This window comes from Dipodomys spectabilis, unplaced genomic scaffold (assembly GCF_019054845.1).
Source record: "Dipodomys spectabilis isolate Male_0828 unplaced genomic scaffold, ASM1905484v1 ptg000152l, whole genome shotgun sequence".
Lineage (NCBI taxonomy): Eukaryota > Metazoa > Chordata > Mammalia > Rodentia > Heteromyidae > Dipodomys > Dipodomys spectabilis.
Genome location: NW_024870829.1, coordinates 1061232 through 1070625, shown reverse-complemented (window position 1 = coordinate 1070625; position 9394 = coordinate 1061232). Strand labels below are relative to the sequence as shown.

Genomic DNA, 9394 nt, shown 5'->3' with positions numbered 1-9394 from the left:
AACATCGTGAAAATGGTAATACTTCCTAAGGTTATGTACAAATTCAACGCAATACCTATCAAAATTCCACCCTCATTCTTCAAGGAAATAGAAGAGGCAATCCAAAAATTCATATGGAACAATAAAAGACCCCGAATAGCAAAAACGGCTCCTCAACGGAAAGAACACTGCTGGAGGAATATCAATACCAAATTTCAAACTCTACTATAAAGCCATAGTAATCAAAACAGCTTGGTATTGGCATAAGAACAGACCTCAGGACCAATGGAATAGAATTGAAAACCCAGAAATGAACCTACAGACCTATAGCCATCTAATCTTCGATGAGGGTGCTAAAACAATAGAATGGAAGACAGACAGCCTCTTCAGTAAATGGTGCTGGCAAAACTGGTTAACTACATGTAGAAAACTAAACCTAGATCCTTATATATCACCCTGCACCAGAATCAACTCCAAATGGATCAAAGACCTTGAACTCAAAGCAGACACTCTGAAAACATTACAGGATGGAATATGAGAAACCCTGGGTCTCCTTGGCTCAGGCCGAAATTTTCTGAATAGAGACCCGGAAACACAACAAATCAAAGAAAGGTTGGACAAATGGGATTGTAGAAGGTTGCAGAGCTTCTGCAGGGCAAATGACATAGCTAGCAAGATCAATAGAAAGCACACGGACTGGGAGAAGATCTTTACTAGCCGTACAACGGACAAGGGTCTCATATCTAAAATATACTTGGAACTCAAAAAATTAAACCACCCAACAACTAATCCTCAAAGAAACAACTGCCCAATAAGTAAGTGGGCGAAAGACTTAAAGAGAAGCTTCTCTGAAGAAGAAAGAAGGATGGCCAATAGACACATGAAGAAATGTTCAACATCCCTAGCCATAAAAGAAATGCAAATCAAAACAACATTGAGATATCACCTCACTCCAGTTAGAACGCCAAAAATCAAGAACTCTAACAACAACAGATGCTGGAGGGGATGTGGACAGAAAGGAACCTTACTTCATTGTTGGTGGGAATGTAAACTTGTTCAACCACTTTGGAAAGCAGTATGGAGGTTCCTCAAAAGACTCCACATAGAGCTCCCCTATGACCCAGCAATCCCACTTTTGGGCATTTACCCTAATGTTTACAAACAAGACCACACTAAAGCTACCAGCACAACTATGTTTATTGCAGCATTATTTACCATAGCTAAGATATGGAACCAACCCAGATGCCCCTCAGTAGATGAATGGATCAAGAAAATGTGGTATATATACACAATGGAATTCTATGCCTCCATCAGAAAGAATGACATTGCCCCATTTGTTAGGAAATGGAAAAACTTGGAAAAAATTATATTAAGTGAAGTAAGCCAGGCCCAAAGAAACGTAGGTCCCATGGTTTCCCTTATTTGTAATAACTAGTATATGTATGAGTCAAGCGGAAAAGGTCAGATAATGTGATGTCAGGAAAATGAACCCTTAGATGTGTATTTTAATGTTTTTTTTTTCTTTCATGCATGTGTTTCTAACACATTTATAAGATTATCTCTTTGTTGCTTTGTATGTCCGTCCTCCACAGTATAACCCCTGCTTTCACTATATTTGATGTCAGTATAACTTGTGGAGGAGATGGGGAAAAACCAGTTGTTTAAGGATACAGGTGGACCTGTTGCAACAATGAGAAGTACAAGTTGTCATGTCCAAAAGGAGCTTTACAACGTTGGTGCGGGGGGGGGGGGGGGGGGGAAGGAGAAGGATTGGGATTAGGGGGGGAGGGGGGAGGCTGGGAAGGGATGTGAAGGATAAACAAAGGAGGAGGCTGCAATGCTTGGTAAGAAATGTACGCATTATCCTGCCCATGTAACTGTATCTCCTCTGTACAGTATGTTCACAAATAAAATTATTTAAAAAAAAAAAAAAAAACAAACAACAAGAAAGAAATACACAGTTGGAAGTTTGGGCTAATTTTGTTATTATGTTTTGAGAAGTCAAGTTTCCTATTGAAATGCAACTCGTATATAATCTTCAGTTTTGTTTTAAATGCTCTCTTCATTACAGAACATTCCTAGATTCAAAATGGCTCATGATTCCCACCCAAAATTTGAAAAAGTAAGTAAGCATCATTCTGTTGGATTCCAAAGAAATGAGGAAGGATTACAAAATCTTAAGCCTAGAGAAATTTCAAAGTTCATCTAAAGCAGGACTTTGTAGATCTTGCTAAATTAGAATTTAGAGTTCACATAAATATTTTAGTTTTGCTTGTAATTTCATATTTTATAGGATACTACAAAATTTTTTTTGAGTAGAGGGTTTAATTGACAAATTCACAAATGATTCTGGTGTTCTATTTGCCTAGAATATGCTTTCAAGAGAGTTATAATTAGATCTTAGTTAATAGAAAATTCCAACAATTCATGTATAAAATGATAATGTAAATAATCTAGACAGAGTTGCCAACAAATCGATATTAATTTATAAATATAGAAAAATTGCAATTTTTGAGGGTTTTGTATAACATTGTATGAAGAGAATAATTGTGTGACATCTTCTTTCTTCTACCTATATGTAACACAGGAAGCAATTTCCTTAATTACGTGCCTCTGTATACAATGAGAAAAATGCTACATTTGGGGTTTGTTTTTGTTTCATTGGTTTGTCCTAGGTCTTGAAATCTGGGCCTGGAAACTGTCTCTGAGCCTGTTTATGCTCAAGGCTCGTGCGCTACCACTTCAATCTCAGTGCCACCTGTGTCTGACTTTTTCTGAATTTATTGGATATTTGAACCATAATCTTCTGACCTTAGCATCCTAAATATCTGTGATAGTTTAAAAAAGTATAAATATAAATAACATTTGCAAGTGTTCTGATCTCAAGAATCTCACTGGGGGAAAAATTATGCAACCCAGTTAATTGTAGTATTCTTTCCAGAACAAGGAGAGAATCACATTATCAGAGGTGTAGTATTTTTTTCACAATAGAGATAAGCTATTCATGATGTGAATTAAGGGAATATTAAGGTGCACTTTACAAGTTGGAAATTATTGGACTAGGATGACTTTATGGCATAAATCTTTGGATTTATGGTTCATAGAAATTATAGCTTACTCTGATAAAATTTGCTTACTCTTGAAGAATTAATTACAGATGCTTCATAATTTTATCCTCTACCAGAATGTGGCTATTTTTCTGTTGACTTCTCAATCTGTAACACTCCATTGGAAACTGCATCTATTGCAAAATTACATAACATGCAAACAGGTACTGTTTTGAATCTCTCAGGTATGGAATGTTCAGAATTTGAAAATGAGTAGTTATTAGTCATAGGAATTTTGAGGAACACATATATTCTGTCCTCTTAACAACTCATTTACTTTTAAAAGTTATGGGTTTCCATAGAATTAAACTATATTCGGTTTTAGTATGAGAAAGTACTAAATTTTTCCTTTTTTCAAAATATTGTCAAGTTTATTGTGAAAATATTGTCTAGTTGGATAACATTCAAGTTGATGACTCTCTGATAAATAAAGGAGTAATCAATTCAAATTAGATGCCAAATAGTATTGATTTTTAAAAAGTTACTACATAAAATAATATTTACTATAACAATACAGTGAAATTATTTTTTATGTAGCTTATTTTTTAATTTAATTTTATTGTCAAATTGGTGAACAATGGGTTACAGTAATTGTAAGGTAGTGAATACATAACTTTTCAAACTTTTACCCCCTCTTTCATTTTTCTTACACTTTTCTTTTACCTCAATACTCCTCACAAGTTTTAATGTACATTTCCAACATATTGTCTTGTGAGTATTGTTATTGCATTGGCTTGCCCTTTGTCCTTTGTCTTGCCATTTTGTTGTTCCTCTTCCCTTCCCTAATTAAGGTAAATGTATACACAATACACAAGGCACAAAATCAAATACAGCCGATGCCAAACCATAGGTGGAAAACCCAAAGAAAATAGAAATCACATAGTACATTAAAAACAACTGCAAAAAAAAATCTCTGTTTCCATACCTTGGAGTTCATTTTGCTCAGCATCAGCTTATATGTTCATATAAACACATAAAGCCACTGGAAAATAATAGCTGCATGGACACTATATCATATAAATAACATGTTACTGTTTTTGATGGAAAAGGTTGAATTAGGATTGGGGAAAACGTGATTCTGATAAAGGAATTTCAAAAGAGTTTAAAAATTATGACAGGTATATTTTAATTGTTCAAATTTTTAACAAATTAGCCTATTAAGAAAATTGCCTGGGAAAATAAGCTTACATGCAAAGAAAGCTATGGAGACCTAGTTGAGAGGGAGCAATGTGGGTAAAGATAGCTCATTTTCACACTAAACAAACTTCAGAAACCTTACTGTAAATCCTGTAGGTTCCCTTGAGAATTGTCCTTACCCAGGAAATATACTCTCACTGTGTGAAATTCAAAGTTCTTAAGAAAACTAAGACATCAAATTTTGTGAATTGACCTTTAATTACCAAAATTATTCTTTGAAAAAGATAATTTGGGTCAAAATATTTAGGGAGAAAGGGCCCTTCAAAATGAAAGAAAGTATTGGGTTCACACTTTTCTGTTTGTAACACTTTCCACAATGTCTTTGCACGTGAAGCACTGAAACACAGAAAAAAATCTGATTGGTTACACCAATGATTACACATTTCTAAGTAGCTCACAAAAAATAATATCCTTATTAACATGAGGTAGTGAAGACTTCTCTTATTACATAAGCCAAAAAGTTTGGGATCAGAAAAGAATTGAGAAAATTGAAAGGGTAAGAAAACAATGTTCTTAGAAGCCCTATCTAAGCATACTGACTTCAGCAGTGGAGGGAGGCCAAAAATTTTGATATAGATTGTCTTAATATTTTTGCTACCTAAAGTGATTTTACAGAGCCTATTTGGCTCACTATAATGTAGAACAGTTTGAATGAGGACAGGAAAATAAATTCTACGTCCAAATGAGGCAACTTAAAAGAGGTTTAAAAGAGAAACCATGAAGATGTAGCGGGGTGGGGTGGGGAGGAGATCTTATAGTCTTTCAGCTTCACTGGACTTGAAGTCAAGAAGCTGTGCTTAATTGGAAATCAGGGAAGAGCTAAGAGGAGGACATAGAATTAGGACATAGAAGCATTGTCCTTTGTAATAGACACTGTTACCCAAGGTATGGATGATTTAACTCTATTCTGTTCCATACATCTTGCTGAGCAAATGCAAGACCAAGAAAAAATAATCTATTGAAATAATTTTGCAAAGAATAACTTCACTGATCCTGATATGGTATCTAAGGAGAGTCTTAAGAGAGAACATAAAAGTGGAGTATACTTCGGTTTCCTCTAAGCATCTTGTTAGCAAAATATATCTTTGAGGTTAGAAGTGATTGAACCAAAAAGTAGTGGAGTACTTATTTTTGTGGAACTTTAGACACAAGAAGACTTTCAAGGTAAAAGAAAAAAAGTATAGCTAAATATTTGTGATCACAGCTTCTTGGATCGGTTTTTTGGAGACAAAGTTTTACATTAGAGTTTGTCCTCATTAACATAGATGTTGGATTTTCGTGGCAACCAAATGCAACGGTGAAGCTTAATGGACTCCCTTGGACAAGTAAACAGCATGGTAGAAAAAAAATGGCAAATAATATTTAGTAAATTAGTTTGGCTAATTATTTTGCCAGAAGAAAGAATGAAAGATGTAATTCAAAATCACTTGACTTAAAAGTATGAAGAAAGAGTAGTGAAGAGAGATGAGAGAAAACATAGAGGACTCTTCTGTCTCCAGTGGAGTAATGGATTCTTGATCTTGTTTCTTCCATTCTATCTTCACAAGCTATCAAGTGTGGCTGAGGACTGGAGTATCCATTGCAGACAAAGAGAACTCACAGAAGAAAATATTTGCAGCAGATGTAGGTGATTCACAACCTTAGACAATCTACTTAAATCTGTTCAAAATTCTCTGCTACCTCAAACTGCCCTCTTTGAACAGCTTTGTTTGCTATTCCCAAGACTACCCTTCATGAACTATTTAAAATTTTGAGAGGTCATATACATCCTCTCTAGAGATTGCTGTTTGGTTGTGATTTTTGTGTGTTTTTGTTTTTTGTTGTGTTTTTTAATTAAATTTCAAAAGGTTGTGCAAGTGTATTGCAATAAATATGTCCATCTAATTGTCCAATGCTCCTGGATCAGAGTGACTCCTTCTATCATTCTCAACCAACCCCTTCTCTAAGATGTATTTCAGAATTATCACTTCCTTTATCACATGTGTACATTGAGTATTCTAGCTGTACTTGCCCCTTGTTCCATTTTTCATTCATTCTGTCTTTACTATTATTCCTCTCTGGTTTCAACTTCCTGATAGTCATTCTGTTAAACTGTTAATATTTTGAAAGGTTTATATACTATCCATGGAGTTTCAATCCTGCGTACACTTGAACTGATGTCAGCTTATATTTCCATAATTCATTCATCTGCAATAACAATTTGCAAGACTGGAGATGTGAAGCACCTAGACATGATTTTATTCTCATCCATTTGTAAGATTAATCTTTAGTCAACAAGAAAGTTTAAAAATGGCTTAGGATATATTCCTAACTACCAAATTTTATAAATGGCTTTGAAAAAGGTTTGTGATTATTTTATTTTACATGGGATAATATTTTCTACTACCTATAAGTTTTGGAATAAGAAGAAGACTTGGTAGAAATAGAAGACAGATTTTATGTTTGTCACATCTCTGATGAGTACCCATATTCATGATTTTAAGTCATATTTCTTACTATGTTAGACTGATAGGTAAAACATAAAACAACATATGATAAAGCAACTATTTGTGACTTTTTAAAATGTACCTTAGTGAGTGATTAAACTTACTTTATTAGCTAGTGTTTGGGTTTGAATTATGGGAGGTTTTTCTATTTGACACATTTCTGTAAGGCACCTACTGAACAGCACAAGTGGTGGATGGTACTATTTCTACACTTTAATGAATGGTTGAACCTGTTTGGCATTAGTGCTGGGTAAATAAAACAACTCTATTGTAACTTGCACCCTAAACTTGAAAAATTTGTAATGTCAATATTGTCTACTTGTCAAATGTTATTTTGGTGAATGTGATTTTTAAAAGATTATTTGAAAAGGAATCTGTTTTCAGGAGATTAAGTGTAGGTTATCGTTGGTTTGAGAATGATAACATTTTTATTCTACAGAAACAAGTTTTACTAAAGTACCAGTATTTTGAAGCATTAACGATCTTCTCAATTAATGTTTTTGTGAATTATATTTGACCTGTAAGTCAAGTTTTCCTAGCCCTGGTAGACCAATTATGGATCTATCGTTCTAGGAACTATTTTTTTTGCCTACTTATGCTGGACTGAAATCTTTGAGTAATCATTAGAAGAGGGGTATTAAAAATAATTTTGTGACATTTGTGATCTTGGTCACTCATATGGGCTGGTCATTTGTAAACTGAAAGTTTGAATTACTGTACTTTCTCTCAGATTTTGTGATCTCATCTTTCACTTTAAGTTGCATTGCATTACACAATTGCTTACCACTAATTCCGGTGTCATAAGGAATTGAGATGGATTTTCAATTACTTTCTGTTGGCATGTTTCATGAGCCTAGGTGAGAAATCTTCCCCTTGTTATCAGATGAAGAGGATAACTAAGACCTGGGATCCTAGGACCCGTGGATCCTGCAGATATCATATCAGCAAAATTTGGGTACAATCAGTAGAAATGCTTCAGAAATATAGAGAAAAACATTTTGCAACCAGTGAGTTAAAACAATAAACAGAGCAGCAGAGTAAAATCCCTTATAGATTAGAGGAAAACAATTGTTTTTTTTTACAATGTGAATTCAGAAGACCAAGAATACTTAGAACATATCACAAGTTTATACCAAAGACATTGCATTGATACTTTTTATATTCTAATGTACATTCTAAACCTTATTATTTATATTCCAATCTATTTATTGTAATAAATATCTATTTATTTGTCAAATTATCAATTAATTCTAGTAAGTAAATAAAATATTAGCACGTATAAATATAAAATATATAACTATAAAATATAAGAAAAAAGGCACATGTTTTGCAATGTTCTGTTGTGGTTAGGGTATCAAAGGCAACTGTGTTTTAAAATATTATTACATTATTTCTACCTCAGTGTTTGGTAGAGTTGGACCTAAAGCTTTACCATTTGGAGATTTACAGCCTAGAGACAAGAGGAAACACTGTGGTTGAAACATTACCAATTTAAGGGCTAATATCGAGGAGAAACATATAGACTACTCTTTTAACTATGAAAATATTTGATGAAAGAGAGGCAGTAGTGTAAATTCCTGCCTGGATGGATGGTAGACTGGCCAGGACATTTGGTAATCATGCATGTGAAAATTTTTTTCACCTTCTTGGCTTTAGCTACTATTGAAATGTTAGGTATAAAAAAACAATTATATTTTGATAAAATACCTTCTAGCCTAAATGATTCTGTCTTAACTGTTTATCTCTCTATGATCCCTTTTAACTAATACTAGTTTTGTTCCAATAAGAAAATCTATGCTGTCAGGGTAAGATATTCTGGTTGGTCTGTTGCTACAGGGAAGAAGAATAAAGGGTCAGGTAGACATTTGTACCAGTAAGACATCATTTAGGAATTTTTAAGCTGCAGAAGTTTAGAAGTAGCTCTTAAGCAAGGCTTACTTTGAATCCATTAGCTCCACAAAGCTAACTCAGTTTATAAATAAGTACTTGAAAAACAATCACCTTTGGACCTAGCTATAAAGGCTTCAAAGTATGATCAAATTTAAAATGAAAAAGACTTAAAATAGTCATTGACAAAAAAATTGCAAATGTGAGCAATCGACCAAACAATATAAGCTTTTCCCAATATACACAGAATTTTAGAGAAGTAAGATCAATAACATTTTTAGGAACAATAAGGTTTCCTAGTTACAAACAGTCAACCAAGGATATATGCCTGTATAAAGATTGCATCAATAACTACTTAAATTTACAGGATACTACATGCTTCAGCAGGACGTTTACCCAAATTACTACAATATAGAGATTATCATGGCACTTGCACAAGGATGATATGAAAATTTGTGAAATATTCCATATTTTTCATTCTTGAGATACAAGAAATGAAAAACAGTTATTAAAAAATTGATTACAAAAATACAAGTCGTTATGTCGAAAAATAAACTTTACAACTTTGTGCGGGTGGAGGGGTAGAGGGAGGATTGAGTGGGGGAGCAAGGGAAGGATGGGAATGGATGGGAAGGGTAAATACAGGAGGAGGCTACAATGCTTGATAAGAAATGTACTCATTATCTTGCCCATGTAATTGTAACCCCTCTGTACAGTATTTTCACAATAAAAAATTTA

At 33.8% G+C, this 9394-nt stretch overlaps 1 pseudogene; it reads left to right on the top strand.

Moving 5' to 3' along the window:
• Positions 1-9031: 9031 nt before the first annotated feature.
• Positions 9032-9131, top strand: LOC122118460 (annotated as a pseudogene).
• Positions 9132-9394: the final 263 nt, after the last annotated feature.